Below are 17355 nucleotides of genomic sequence, written 5' to 3'. Positions count from 1 at the left end.
TTTATTTATTAGCCAAACCGTCATTCTCCATAATCATAATAAATGAATAACCAGCCCAACAACAGCCTCCTTGATAACCCAAGTACAATACTAATTGGAAGCTCAAAGATAAAATACAATTAAGGTGGCCCAATATCAAATTCAAGTTCACAGTTTTGTTCAAAAAAAAATCCAACAAGCTATTCAATTTGTCAGCCAAGTTGATGGAGTTTGTCCCACATGCATAAAGTTCCAAGTTTTATAATGAGATTTAAAAGATACTTTGATTTAATCAAATTGGCAACTTTGAAACTGAATATATATATATCCCGTACGTGACCCACCTCTTCAATCTTGTTAATAAAAAAAATAGAAACAAAACCACGATTGCAGCCGTTTTCAGTTTATTTAAGTGGTGATGATTTAGATGGTTTAAGATAGAAATAGAAATTGGAAATTAAACAGCAGCTGTAGCAATTAAGTGGGTGACGGTCATGGTTGTTGGTGTTGGTGATTGAAGAAAATATAAACGGTAAGTAGCAGGAGTAACTAGCAGCGAGTAGCAGTAGATTTATTATGATGGTTTACGGTGGTGGTTGGTGTTTGATGGTGCTCCGGTGAAGGTGAATGTGGTGAATGATGGTGTGTGGTGGTCCAAGGGTGATCGAGGTCCGATGGTTGTAGGGTTCTTGGTTGTTCGAAAGAAAAAAAATAAAAATAAATATAAGTAAATAGAAATTAGAAATTAGAAGCCATTGTATGTTCATGGTGATTCTTGATGATGTTAAATGGGTTTCATAAAATGATAAGAGTGGTGGTCGATTATTATGAAGGTGGTGATGTAGGTGGTGGTGATGAGACCGAAGGTGGTGGCCGATTTGAGATGGTGAGGTGAGGGAGTGATTTCATTTTACATATGTGTAACATATGTATATATAATATATATATATACAGAGAAATGATGAAGTGAATTGAAACAAAACAAAATTTTAATAATTCAAGTCACGGGTGTATTAAACTGTGTCCCTGCCGACACAATATCACGGTTGGGTTTCGTGCCCCGTTGTTCACTCAGTGGCGAATAAGAATTCTTAAGAAAAATCTCATATTTTTAAATTAAATAGCTTTATTTATTTTGATCATTATGGTATAAAATTTAGTCATTAATTATTAAGAAAAATTAAATTAACTATTCACTTTCCACCCCAAGTAAAAATATAGTTAGTGTTAAATTTATCAAATAACTACTAAATATATTAATAATAAACATATAATTTATAAATCTCATTTTCTGATCACCGTTTATTTTAAAATCACCTAAGTTCGAATTTATCTTGCTTAATATTGATCGAATGTCAATTGAGTGTTACAGTCGTTTACTAAATAAATTCAAAATCACAAAATATATATTTAATATACTTTATATATATATATATATATATATATATATATATATATATATATATATGTTTAAATAATAATTATCATGATATCATATTTTTCATAATTAATTTTAATAACAACAACATATAATATTTCAAATTAAATTTCTAATTATTATTTATATATATACACACATCTCTATTTACAATTAATTGTTCGTGAATCGTCGGAAATGGTCGGAGGTCAAATGAATTCATGAGACAGTTCAAAATTTTTGAGACTCACCCTAATAGACTTTGCTTATCGTGTCAAAATCATACAAAGATTAAGTTTAAATTTAGTCAAAAATTTCCGGGTCGTCACAGTACCTACCCGTTAAAGAAATTTCGTCCCGAAATTTGAGTGGGGTCGTCATGGCTAACAATAAACATGTTTTTATGACAAATATGAGTTGATAAATAAAGTTTTATCATTATTGATTAATATGGATAAAATGATTCGATAGTATGGAGCATACGAGTGAAGCTGTTACAAAAGATTGAAATGAGTAAATACAGGTTTGTCTGAACCGGTGACGTGATCATGGTTGATTTCCGGAATTTAAGGGATTTAGAGAAATCTTTTTAATAAGATTTGATTCTTTGGAATTTAAGGAAATTAGGATCCTCTTTGATTAAATGCGATAATCTGTTTCGATTGCTCTGTCAGATATTTCACTATAAATTCACCCTCTTCATTTCCTTATTTTCACAGCTCATACTTTATATTCCTTCTTTCTTAATTCAAACTTTTGTTTTCTCTTCCCGACTTTAAGTCAAGCGAATAATGGTCCAGAATTCGTAGGTATGAAGTTTCGAATGAACATGACTAATGTTCAAAGAGAGAGATTGTAATAATACGATTTGAATTGGTTAAATTACTAGAATTTAGGAGAAAAGGTAGAATTATCAGGAAGATACATTTAGAGATTAGATAGAATGTAAGAGTCATGCAACATGGCACCTGATGACGTTATAGTCTGTGAATCAACAAGTTTCATTTGAAACTCAGCATGACTTACTGTAATATAATCACGTTGGCTAGGCGTCATTATATTATACTAATAATTTATACTTAGATTTTACAGAAGTTTCTAATATGATGGAATACAGAAAACACGAAGAGGTAGATAATTTCGGACAAGAATATTTATGAAAATATCCTCAGAAATATCGAAGATATTTATGATATTTTGGAATTTCTAAGTTCGAAGGTTGATGAAGAAAAATTTTTCGCAAGATTTTAACATGACTTCGGAGCAAGATATTCTCTAAAGATTTCATTGGATCCAGAATTACCTGGATTCTTTGAATATAGAGTTTGGTCCTTGTAATTGTCATTGGTCTCCTTCATTGTTAGCTCAATCTGTTTTTCAGTACCAAATTTTCTATCGAGCGTTTCTAACACTCCCTTCCTTATCATCAAACTTTTGGCCATTTAGACCATCTACAATTTTTCTATTTCCTCTGCATTTAATGCTACGATATTTGAATCTTCGGTTATCAATCCGAGGTGGTTTCAGGAGAATTGTATTTTTAGATGATTAAACGCTGATGGTAATATGGTGGATTATAAAAGGTTCCCCAGTAACAATAAAGAGTACGCATATATATCACGGTTATAATAAGGTTGTTTCGGACGAAAAGTCGGAGTTGACTTGCTGGAGCTGTGACAAAATTTGCTACTTTGAAAGGGATTACCAAATTATTTTGGGTAATAATAACACTAAAGGAATTAGCACAGCTACGTATTAAACATTTACTCAGTTTTCGAGGGTTTTTCAGGTGTGTATAACTATATGCATCAATCTTTTCTTCCGTAGATGAAGTGCGGTTGGTTCATCCTTTTGATTGAGGTGTCTTCAAGAATCATGAAAGGTTTGAACTTAGATTGGAATTATCAAGATGCAAATGAGGTTTGAGATGAAATCAAGTGGCAAACTTGAAGAGATATTTAGTTTCATATGTTATAATTAATATTTTAATTCATTTTAATTGTCCAATGTTGGTAGTCCACAGTTAGTAATTCAATAATTCATATATAATTTAATATATAATATTCAAATTAATTAATACGTATCGTGACCCGTGTACATGTCTCAGACTCGATCACAACTCAAAGTATATATATTATTGTAGAATCAACCTCAACCCTGTATAGCGAACTCTAGCATTACAGCATATAGAGTGTCTATGGTGATTCCAAATAATATATATAGATGCGTCGATATGATATGTCAAAACCTTGTATACGTGTCCCGATATTTAAAGTGCGTAAAATAAATAACAGAAATTAAATGACGATAAATAAAATTGCGAGAATATAAATTGCGATAAATAAAATGTAATCTGTTAACTAGGAACAGTTAGCTAGGATCAGTTAGCGTGGATTCTTAGCAAAATTCTTCTCATAGTTAAATGGTTTGTTTCTAACAAATTTTATTTTGTCCAATATTTTCTTCATTATGCCACTTGTTGGATTTCTGGTAAATCACAATCCAAATATGAAATTGAATGAAAATGGTTATTCTGTGATGAATGGATTCGTATATCTGTGGATGTAAGTAGGATAGTAAATGACTGTTGAATCAGTTTCGAAGGATGTACAGGGTAACTTATTAATGTGAAATCTAAATATTCCTCAGGTATTACCTACCCGTTAAAATATTTTCACCATTAACAGTTTGTACGAAAGAATTTTTAATTACAACTTTTATGAAAACATATATACATATATATTTTCTTCAGATATAATCATGGATTTAACGAGTCAATATGATATTAGACTCATTTGATTTTCCGTTAGAACAAGAATATATAATCTCTAAAACATTAGAGATTACATAATCACCATGAAGAACGAAGACAATTGATGTAGAACGGTACGTAGAACGATTATTATACTCAAGGTACATAATTAGATGTTGAGGCATGGATTGTTGATGGTACTGGTGCTGTTATTGATGGTACTGTGGGTGCCGGGTGATATTGCTGAAGCTATTAAGTTTTGCACCATATTCTACAAATTGATTACTTGAGCGCGAAGTTCGTTAATTTTTTCTATTATTCCTGGATGATTGTCGGTCAGAACGAGCAGATGAATAAGGTTTAGAATTTTAGATAGAAGATAATCGTGACGAGCTACCCTAAAGATGAGGCTAAAAATGGTGTTTCTGATAGGTTCACAGGTAAGTGCTTCAGGTTCTTCGCCGAGGGTGCAGGTTGGTGGGTGGAAAGGATCGCCTTCTTCTTGTCTCCATTGCTTAAGTCGACTACAAACCCATCAGATGAATTGGGGATGGCTGGTTGGTTGATTCATTCTGTTTATACTGCTTTCGGAGCTTAGGTGAACATCCATGTTGGAATAGCTGTCGGGTTCCGAAGAACTTGAACTAGTGACGAGTTTCATTTCGTACGATTGAATAAAGGATATTTCGATATGAAATGATTTCCAGCTACTAGATGATATTCTAATTACATAGAATATATATATATATATATATATATATATATATATATATATATATATATATATATATATATATATATATATATATATATATATATATATATATTTATATATATATATATATATATATATATATATATATATATATATATATATATATAGAACAAAAGATTTCGTAGATTACGGAGGAATTTACGGGATATGTCAGGCAAAGTTACAGTAACAGATGCGCTAAGATATGAATTTTTGTCTATACACTATTCATGCAATCAATGCAGTAAGATGTGTCTACACTAAGAATGATAAGCAAGTGATTCCCTAAGAATGATAAGTAGGTAATTTTCGACATGAAATTATAAGCAAAACTTTTGACATGCAGACACGATCGAAGTCCAGACTTACTAATGCATCTAAACAACTACCCATTAGACACACTAATGCAAGTCCTGGTTCCCTAAGACCACCGCTTTGATACCCCCTGTGATGACCCGTCCTAATCCATCTGGACGAAGTCTTCAACATTTGGTCCCATCGCGAGGTACTGACTTAAATATGCCATGAACGACTCCATGTAATATGAGCAAATGCACAGCGGAAGATTTCTTTCATACCTGAGAATAAACATGCTTAAAAGTGTCAACAAAAGGTTGGTGAGTTCATAGGTTTATCATATACAATCATAAAATTCAGTTATTTTGATAGACCACAAGATTTCAGTTTCATAAATATGTGTACACTCGCAAGTGTATAAAAGTATTCTATAAGTTGTTGAGCGCTTCGGTAACCATACTTAACAATTAATGTGGCATATTCCCTTTATTATGAAATCTTCCTACACTGTACCAAGTGTAGTAAAAACGAAGTACTATGCAACCATTTACGATACTAGAGCGACTAGCCCGGTTGGGGTGGTCAAATCCGATAGATCTATCAATAGGATTCGCGCTTACATGTTCTTCCAACATGTAAATATTAGTTACCAAGCTATTAGGGAAGATATGCAAGGTGGTACAACTCAACGTAGAATATATTTTAAGTACTTGTGTCTATTTCGTCAAACATAAAAGCAGCACATGTATTCTCAGCCCAAAAATATATATTGCAAAAGCAATTAAAAAGGGAGCAAATGAAACTCACCATACTGTATTTTGTAGTAAAAATACATAGAACGACATTGAACAAGTATAGGATTGGCCTTGAATTCACGAACCTATATCAGTTGCATATATATTAACACACATCCCATTTAATCAACTAAGTTTACTTATATTTTATAATTTATTAAATATAGTATCTTTAAATATAATTATACTTATAATAAATATATGATATATAATTTAATTAAAGTTTTATCAATATAAATGGAAATATATTAGTTAAAAACATATTAATATGTAATATTAGTTGTCTTGTAATATATTTTTATATAGATAACATTTGTTTGCTAAAAATAATAATTATAATAATACTAAAAATAATAATAATAGTAATGATAATAATAATAATGATAATACTTTTAATAATAATGATAATAAAGATAATAATACTTATAATGATAATGATAATGAAAATGATAATTTTAATAAAAATACCTTTGTTAATAATAATAATTTCAAGAATGATAATTTTAGAGATAATACTAATAATAATAATAGTAATAATAATCCTAATGCTCATTTTAATGATAATAACAATAATAATAATAATAATAATAATAATAATTATAATAATAATAATAATTATAATAATTATAATAATTATAATAATAATAATAATAATAATAATAATAATAATAATAATAATATAATAATAATAATAATAATAATAATAATAATCTTAATAATGGAAGACTACCTTTAAAGCTTTTCCCAAAAAAAATGCCTCAGACAAGACTCGAACCCATAATCTCTCATTTAACACAAACACCCTAAACCATTAGTCTGCCTTATATCTTTCTGATATGAATCATGAAATAAATCTATTTAACCATTGATTATCTGTTTTCATTTTTATCATAAACATGTACATTATGTATCATCATCCGATATTGTTTCGACTATCATCATCTATTTGTTTATTAGCCAAACCGTCATTCTCCATAATCATAATAAATGAATAACCGGCCCAACAACAGCCTCCTTGATAACCCTAGTACAATACTAATTGGAAGCCTAAAGATAAAATAGAATTAAGGTGGCCCAATATCAAATTCAAGTTCACATTTTTGTTCAAAAAAAATACCAATAAGCTATTCAATTTGTCGGCCAAGTTGATGGAGTTTGTCCCACATGCATAAAGTTCCAAGTTTTATAATGAGATTTAAAAGATACTTTGATTTAATCAAATTGGCAACTTTGAAACTGAATATATATATATATATATATATATATATATATATATATATATATATATATATATATATCGTACGTGACCCACCTCTTCCATCTTGTTACAAAAAAAAATAGAAACAAAACCACGATTGCAGCCGTTTTCAGTTTATGTAAGTGGTGATGGTTTAGATGGTTTAAGATAGAAATTGAAATAGGAAATTAAACAGCAGCTGTAGCAATTAAGTGGGTGACGTTTATGGTTCTTGTTGTTGGTGATTGAAAAAAATATAAACAGTAAGTAGCAGTAGTAACTAGTAGTGAGTAGCAGTAGATTTATTATGATGGTTTACGCTGGTGGTTGGTGTTTGATGGTGCTCCGGTGAAGGTGAAGGTGGTGAATAATGGTGTGTGGTGGTCCAAGGGTGACCGAGGTCTAATGGTTGTAGGGTTCTTGGTTGTTCGAAAGAAAAAAAAGAAAAATAAATATAAGTAAATTGAAAACAGAAATTAGAAGCCATTGTATGTTCATGGTGATTCTTAATGATGTTAAATGGGTTTCATAAAATGATAAGAGTGGTGGTCGATTATTATGAAGGTGGTGATGTAGGTGGTGGTGATGAGACTGAAGGTGGTGGCCGATTTGAGATGGTGAGGTAAGGGAGTGATTTCATTTTACATATGTGTAACATATGTATATATATTATATATATACAGAGAAATGATGAAGTGAATTGAAACAAAACAAAATTTTAATAATTCAAGTCACGGGTGTATTAAACTGTGTCCCTGCCGACACAATATCACGGTTGGGTTTCGTGCCCCGTTGTTCACTCAGTGGCGAATAAAAAGTCTTAAGAAAAATCTCATATTTTTAAATTAAATAGCTTTATTTATTTTGATCATTATGGTATAAAATTCAGTCATTAATTATTAAGTAAAAATTAAATTAACTATTCATTTTTCACCCCAAGTAAAAATATAGCTAGTGTTAAATTTATCAAATCACTACTAAATATATTAATAATAAACATATAATTTATAAATCTCATTTTCCGATCATCATTTATTTTAAAATCACCTAAGTTCGAATTTATCTTGCTTAATATTGATCGAATGTCAATTGAGTGTTACAGTCGTTTACTAAATAAATTTGAAATCACAAAATATATATTTAATATACTTTGTTTATATATATATATATATATATATATATATATATATATATATATATATATATATATATATATATATATATATATATATGTGTTTAAATAATAATTATCATGATATCTTATTTTTCATAATTAATTTTAATAACAACAACATATAATATTTCAAATTAAATTTCTAATTATTATTTATATATATACACACATCTCTATTTACAATTAATTGTTCGTGAATCGTCGAAAATGGTCGAAGGTCAAATGAATTCATGAGACAGTTCAAAATTTTTGAGACTCACCCTAACAGCCTTTGCTTATCGTGTCGAAATCATACAAAGATTAAGTTTAAATTTAGTCGAAAATTTCCGGATCATCACAATTAAGCACATTCAACTTTTTATCAACAATTATCAATTATAACTGATAAATTAAACATCATTAACCTCCGTTCTTCATCTTTTTGCCATATTTCGAATTCAAACCTTTCTCTTCTCCTAAACCATCACCACCTTGTCACTTTTGAGCTTCTGTTTCGACTATCACCAAGAACAACCATCGAATATAACATATAAACCTGTATCTTACTTTCATTTTATGTTTCTTTCTATGAATAACCAAAGCCCCTACAGCCACGATTATAGCTACAACCTTTATTATTTTATGGAGATAAATCAAACCACAAAACCTACCTCAATTGGCCATTCAATGTTGCTGCTACCGCTTTCTTTTGTTTCAAACGAGATCACAAACCATCACTCATAAACTACCACCACTCTCACCATCATTGAACACCCCTAACCGTCACCTGCAACATGATTAGCGGCTGCAATATTTCTATTATTATTTTTTTTCTTTTTCTTCTGTTTTGATGCCAGACCAAAACCACGATTTTTTTCTTGGATTGGAAACTGATTTGGACTTTTAAACTGCTATTCTGTGATACTTTTCTAATTGGCCAACAAGTACTAATCTATTAACCCTACGTGAATTATTAAAGGAACCCATTTTTATTTTTATTTTTACAAAAGAATTATATTACGCGTTTAACTTTTCCAGCATAAAAACAATGGGTTCCTGGTTGTATTTAAATGGGCTGTTAACTTATCTCTTAGACCAACTAATGTAATCATTGAGCTGCAAGCTATTGGGCCGAAGAGAAGCTAGTTATAGAACTTAAGATACGCAGATATGGTCATGATATAGTGATAAAGGAAGAAGGTGACGGTGTAGGTGTTAATTATGATAATCATGATAATAACTCGATGTATATGGTGGTTATGATCACAAAGATGATCGTGATTAGATTAGGATGGGATACGTTATTGCTGAGGACGATGATAAGGGTTTGGTTTTGTTGAACGATGGTGAAAAAAGAGTATGATGATGATGTAGATGATGATGATGATGAATGATTGGGTGATATGTGATTTAATCCAAGAGATATAGATGATTATAATTCAATAATTACAGTTAAGATCGTGATTCAATGATAAGAAGAATCATGATCATTATGATGATACATAGGTGATAAATTTGTTATGTTAATGAAGAAGAAGAAACAGAAACATTCGACATATATACATTTAAGTGGTGTTATTTAACAGAAAAACAGAAACAGATGGATGGTTGAGGGTGTTGTTGGGTTAGCGGGAGGTCGCGGGTTCGAGCCCCAGCATGGGCATTTATTTTTTTGGAGCTTTTCTTGTGAGGTAGTATATATTATTACTCCTATTATTATTAATATCATCATTATTATCACTATTATTGTTATTATTACATATAAATATTATTTTACAAAAAATACATTACAAATATATTAATATTACATACTACTAAATTTTATTGTTAAAATGATATTAAGTAAGCTATATATAAACTATATTAATAATGTAAATATATATATTCTTATCAAATATAAATCTTGAAATAAATTTCTATTTTAAGATATTATGATAAAATGATAAATGATAAAAATTATATTATTAAATTACTTTAATAAGTATTTAGTATATTAATATTAATAAATGTATTGTAGAAATAAAAATTTACTACTTAAAGTATAAAGGATAAATGTAACTTATTTAGTAATATGATATATAAATTATTAATAAACTTGTTAGTTGTTATTATATGTGTTAATATACATAATTGATATAGGTTCGTGAATCCAAGGTCAACCCTGCATTGTTCAGTTCCGTCGTATGCATATTTTTACTACAAAATATCATATTGTGAGTTCATTTGATTCCCTTTTACTCTTTATATTTTTAGGACTGAGAATATACATGCGCTGCCTTATAACTGATTTACAACTGTTTTATTAAATGCTTTTGCAAACTATATTTTTGAACTGAGAATACATGAAATGCTTTTATAAATGTTTGACGAGATATGACACAAACAAAACATTCCTCGAATGAATTATTATACAGACAAAAGCATCCCATAGTCAGGATGGGGTTTGTCAGGCCCAATAGATCTATCTTTAGGATTCGCGCCTACCGTACATAGACAAGTAGTTTAATGTTACCAAGCTAAGGGTATATTTCTGGTTTAAACCCACGTAGAATTAGTTTTAGTACTTGTGCCTATTTCGTAAAACATTTATAAAAACAGCGCATGTATTCTCAGTCCCAAAAATATATATAAAAGGGAGCAAATGAAACTCACCATACTGTATTTCGTAGTAAAAATACATATAACGTCGTTTAACAAGTGCAAGGTTGGCCTCGGATTCACGAACCTATATTAATTATATATATTTATATGTTGGTCAATATTTGTCTAACAATTTTTGGTCAAGTCATAGTGTACCACAATCCTAATGCTCGAGACTAATATGCAAAAGTCAACAAAAGTCAACTTGACCCAAAATGACTTCTAAAATTTATACGTGTTTATTATATAACTTAGCTATAGTCGTTTTATATATTTAAATATATTTATTAGATTTTATAATAATAAAAGTCATTTATTAATAAAAATTTATATTAACGTTTATATATGATAAAATATACTTTTATATATCTTAAGTAGTAAAATTTATAAAGTTCACTTAATATCGTAAAACTATAGTGGTAAGTATTATTAATATAATTATATTACGCGTGGTGAAAAATATCTTTGTATCCCCTATTTATTTGATAAAATAATATTGATCATAATAATAATAAGTAAAAGTTGTATTATTTTGTAACAATAATTATTATTATTCTATAAAAAAAATAACAATATTTATATTTACTAAAAATGTTATTATGATAAAATGATAATACTAACATAATAGTAATAATGATATTTTATAATAACAATGATATTTCTATTAAAATAATAACGACGATAGTAATAATAATCATTTTAACAATAATACTAAAATTCAGTTGACTATAACTTCAAATCCGTTCATCGAAACCATTCGATATCTAAATGAAAAGTTCTTAATTTTTCGCTAGCTTTCCAATGATATGCATATCATATACCCTATCTCAGTAGCATATGTATCTAATTCAGGATTCAACAAACCTATCTAAGGACAATATCGAATGTACAAGCATGCATAATCCTATATACTCGAGCACTAGTCAGGGATACACTATTGATATATAAAAGTTAAGTTATGAGTGCTCACATATCAATATTGAGATTCAATATTGCAGGAAAGTACGTAGACGCAACGGAGATGATAAACACTAGATTGACCTCACGAGCATACCCATGAACCATACCCATCACCTCCATAGCTATAACCCATAATTTCCTTAGCTTCGACTCATTCAAAAAACTATTTTGAAATCACTCGGACATCACTCCGTCGTAATATTTTATGTATACTAATAATATCTTGAAATAATATAGAGCAAATATATATATATATATATATATATATATATATATATATATATATATATATATATATATATATATATATATATATATATATATATATATATATATGTAAATCGATTGAGAGAGTTTAGAGAAATATATTTTCAAGTTTCTATGAAATAATGAAACCTATTGAATTCTATTTATAATAGATTTTTGAATTATTAAAGTGAATTATTAAAGTATGAATTATTAAAGTGAATTATTAAAGTATGAATTATTAAAGTGAATTATTAAAGTATGAATTATTAAAGTGAATTATTAAAGTATGAATTATTAAAGTGAATTATTAAAGTATGAATTATTAAAGTAAATTATTAAAGTATGAATTATTAAAGTGAATTATTAAAGTTAAAGTAAAGTAAAAGTAAAGTAAAGGTAAAGTTAAAGTATAGTAAAAATATAAAAACTATGTATGTATAATACGTGTATAAATATATATAATATTAATTTAAATCGTTATATATATTTAATGAAATAAAATATAAATATCGTTATATTTATTATACTGGTTAAGTAATGAGTTGTCAAAAGTGATTCTAGATATTTATAAAAGTTATATACGTTTTAATAATAAAGTTCTTTTTAAACTGAAAACGTTTTTGTACGTTTGAAAATAGATTAATATAATATTATGGAAACCAATTCTCCACTAGCTTTTGTCTAACTTTCGTAAATGACACTTTTTATTTTTATTTATAAATAGCTTTACAAATTATTCCGAATATCGTTAAGAGGAATAAATTTCTCAAATCATAGTGGACCTCTCAACAGAGACTTGTAATCATAATTCAATGTTTCTGATAATTCAATCATTTAATATATATTTTTTTAATTTCATTGATAATCATATTGAAACAAATACGTTCATATAAAGCATTATACTTTTAAATACTTTGTTGACATTTTCAATTTATAACATATACACATATACATACATATTCATATATGTTCATTTAATGGTTCGTGAATCATTAGAATTTGGTCGAGGTTTAAATGAATGTATAAACATAGTTTAAAATCCTTGAGATTTAACTTAACAAACATTGCTTATCGTGTCAGAATAATATAAAGATAAAGTTTAAATTTAGTCGGAAATTTCCGGGTCGTCACAGTACCTACCCGTTAAAGAAATTTCGTCCCCGAAATTTGATAGAGGTCGTTATGGCTAACAACGAGAATGTTATTATGACGATTATGAAGTTTTATCATGTCTAAGAAGTATGGATAAAATAATTCGATTACTCAAAGCGTATGAGGGAAGTTATCGTAAATGAAGGAAATAAGATTATAGTGATTCGTCATATCTTTTGACGTCATCACAATTGATCTCTGAATTTAAAGAAAATCTTTGTAAACTATGTTGGATTTGATGCTTCGGTGATTAAGGAGATTATGATTCTCTTCGAATTAATACGATAATCCATCTTGATTTCTCTGTCGGGTATTTCACTATAAATCCACCTCCTTCGTTTCCTTACAACTCACACCTTCTATTCTTTCTCCCTCAACTCATATTTTAAAGTATTTGTCAATATGCTTCATCCAGTACTGATTCTCGATATACTCCTCACTTTCATATCTGTCGTTCTTCTTTTTCATCTGCCTCCTGAAGAATCTATTTACTTCTACTATACTCTCGGTTTTATAGTGTTTTTCGTTCTTCCGTGTCTTTATATTGCTATATGCATCGATATATACGGTTTATAATTTTTGGGTAGTTGTTGGGTTTTATATCTTCCCTTATATTTCAAAGCCCCTGCTTTTGTCTTCTATAATCATTGACATCCAAGTTAATGCTCCCTTCTATTTGCTACGATTTATACTCCAATTTCTATTTTGGAGTTTTGTCCTTTCGGTTCTTCTTCTTGCGATTAAGCAACGTTTGTAATGGTCCAGTATTCGCAGATATGAATTTCAGAATGAACATAGTTAATGTTCTAAGAAGGAAATGGTAATGGCACGATCTTGATTTGTTAATTTACCAGAATACCCTGAAAAGACCGAATCATCAAGAAAATATATTCTTGATATTTTTAGAGATTAAATAGAATACAAGAGTCGTGTAACATGGAACATGATGACGACATGGTCTGTGAATCGTCATGTCCCATTAGAAACTCAGCATGACTTACTGTAATATAATCACGTTGATCAAGTGTCATTATATTATACTAACTCATGCTTCAGTTCCCAACACTACTTCAAAACATTCATAATTTAAACTCGAAAGTTTATAGAATATAGAAACTAATAGTTTCTTATATGATGTAACACTGATAGCGCAAAGAGATAAATGACTTCAGATAAGATTAGTTGTGAAAATATCTTCAGAAATATCGCGGATATTTATAATGAAAGATATGATAATATCTTAGAATTTCTAATATTGATGGATGATGATGAAGATTTGTCTGTAAAGGTTTAGAATAAAGAGTAAGGTATTCGTTAATGACTTTAGTAGGTACTGAATCATTTGGATTCTTTGAAGGCATATTTAGTCTTTGTGATTTGTCCACAGCCTCCTTCATAGTCTGTTCAATCCGTTTTCCAGTTCCAAACCTTCTCTTTTTCTCAGCTTTACCACCTTACTATTCTTTGTCATCAAACTTTTTACTGTTAAGATCGTTTACAGTTTTTGATGCTTCGTCAGCATTTCAAGAACTAGTTTGCAGTTCAGAATATTTTTCAGAACTTCACATTCAAAGTATGTAAGTCCAGGAGATAGACGTTTTACGTACACATATAACTGTTGGCGTAGACATGCTGCGAGATTTCAAAATACTGGTTACTGTTTTTCGATGATTCGTATGACAATTCTCGTTACAAGATGCGAATGAGTAAATGATGTGATTTCAATAAATATAATGATTTTTCGAAAAGTCAAAGATAATTGAAGTTGTTGGTAAGTTTATTTCTAAGGTGGCGAGATATGAAAGGTCCCCAGTAAAGATGACGAAAGGGCAACGTATCTATCGAGGTTATAATAAGACTAGTCCGACTGAAAAGTCAAAGTTGACTTGCTGGAGCTGTGACAAAACTGTCTACTTTGAAAAGGAATTGAAAAGTCATTTTAGCTAATAAATGCCAAAGGGTCTGACACGGATACACGTCGAACTATGACTTTGGCTTCGAGAGCTTTTTAGGTACATAAATGTGGGTAATATGTGGTTGGATCATCATCTCGATTGTTCATTGTTTGAAGTGTCTTTGAAAACTTCGGAGAGTTTGAACACAGTTTGTAATCGTTAATATAAAATATGATGTTCTAACACGGTTTTGAAGTCAAAGTATAGCTTTGAAAGATGTAGGAATCTAAGAGTGATGTCTTCTGTTAAATCATGACTTGGATTTTGATTTGTCAAAATCAGAATGTGTAATCAAATTTGGGTGAGAATGGTTGTTTTGATTTCTATACAAGAATGTATATTGTTGTGAGATTTTGGGAGTATAGTTGATGATTTGCTTAATCAGATTCGAAAAATGTAATATATTAATTGTGAATTTATATATCTCTCGGGTATTACCTACCCGTTAAAAAAAAAATTTCACAATTAATATTTTGTACAACAGAATTTTATTACAGTCTTTATGAAAATATATATGTGCATATTTTCTTCAGATGTAACATAGATTTAATGAGTTAATATTAAATTAAACTCATTTGATTTACGGTTGAAACTAGAACTGAAAAATCCCTAAAGACTTTAGAAATTACATAACTTTTACGGAGTATTTATTCAATAAAATTGAAATTATGCATTAATACTTCGTTATTTGTTAGTGTTTGTAACCCTTGCACCATATTCTCTAAAGCCACTACTCGAGCGCGAAGCTCGTTGACTTCTTCTATTACATCGGGGTGATTGTCGGTTCGGACGAGCGGATAAATAAAATCTAGAATTTGATGTAGTATATAATCGTGACGAGATACTCTGAAAATGAGAGAGAAAATGGTGTTTCGGACCGGTTCGCCGGTAAGTGCTTCAGGTTCATCGCCAAGAGGGCAATGTGGTGGATGGAAGGGATAACCTTCTTCTTGTCTCCAATTATTGAGGAGGCTACGAACCTATCCCCAATTCATTCATAATAGATGATGGCTAATTGGTTGATCCATTCCGGTCACACTGCTTTCGGAGCTTGAGTGGGATTCCATATCGGAATTCGAGGGACTTGAACTAATGACGAATTCCATTTCGTTCGATTGAATAAATAATTTTTCGATATAAAATGATTTTTTGGCTATCGGGTGGTATTCTAATTACATAGAATATCTATATATATAGCGCAAAAGATTTCGTAGATTACGGAGGAAATTAAAGGATATGTCAGGCAAAGTTTACAGTAACAGATACGCTAAGATATGGATTAGCAGATACGCTAAGATATGAATTTTGTCTATACACTATTCATGCAATCAATGCAGTAAGACGTGTCTAGACTAAGAATGATAAGCAGGCAATTTCCGACAAAAATGATAAGCAAAACTTTTGACATGCAGACATGGTCGAAGTCCAGGCTCATTAATGCATCCTAACGACTATCAGTCAGACACACTAATGCAGACCTGGTTCGCTAAGACCACCGCTCTGATACCAACTGAAAGGACCCGTTCATATACATTATAAACGATTCACAATAGTTGATTACATCGCGAGGTATTTTGACCTCTATATGATACATTTTACAAACATTGCATTCGTTTTTAAAAGACAAACTTTCTTTACAACGAAAGTTGACGAAATGCACACCATTTCATAATACATCCAACTATAATTGACATAATAATAATCTTGATGAACTCAATGACTCGAATGCAACGTCTTTCAAAATATGCCATGAATGACTCCAAGTAATATCCTTAAAATGAGCTAATGCACAGCGGAAGATTTCTTTAATACCTGAGAATAAACATGCTTTAAAGTGTCAACCAAAAGGTTGGTGAGTTCATAGGTTTATCATAATAATCATTTCAATATATTAATAGACCACAAGATTTTTGTTTATAAATATATGTACACTCGCAAGTGTATAAAAGTATTCTATAAGTTGTAGGCACCCGGTAACAAGCCTTAACGTTCATGTTTTACCCTCTGAAGTACACC

This window comes from Rutidosis leptorrhynchoides, chromosome 1 (genome assembly GCF_046630445.1).
Source record: "Rutidosis leptorrhynchoides isolate AG116_Rl617_1_P2 chromosome 1, CSIRO_AGI_Rlap_v1, whole genome shotgun sequence".
Taxonomy (NCBI): domain Eukaryota; kingdom Viridiplantae; phylum Streptophyta; class Magnoliopsida; order Asterales; family Asteraceae; genus Rutidosis; species Rutidosis leptorrhynchoides.
This window is presented reverse-complemented; position numbering follows the sequence as displayed.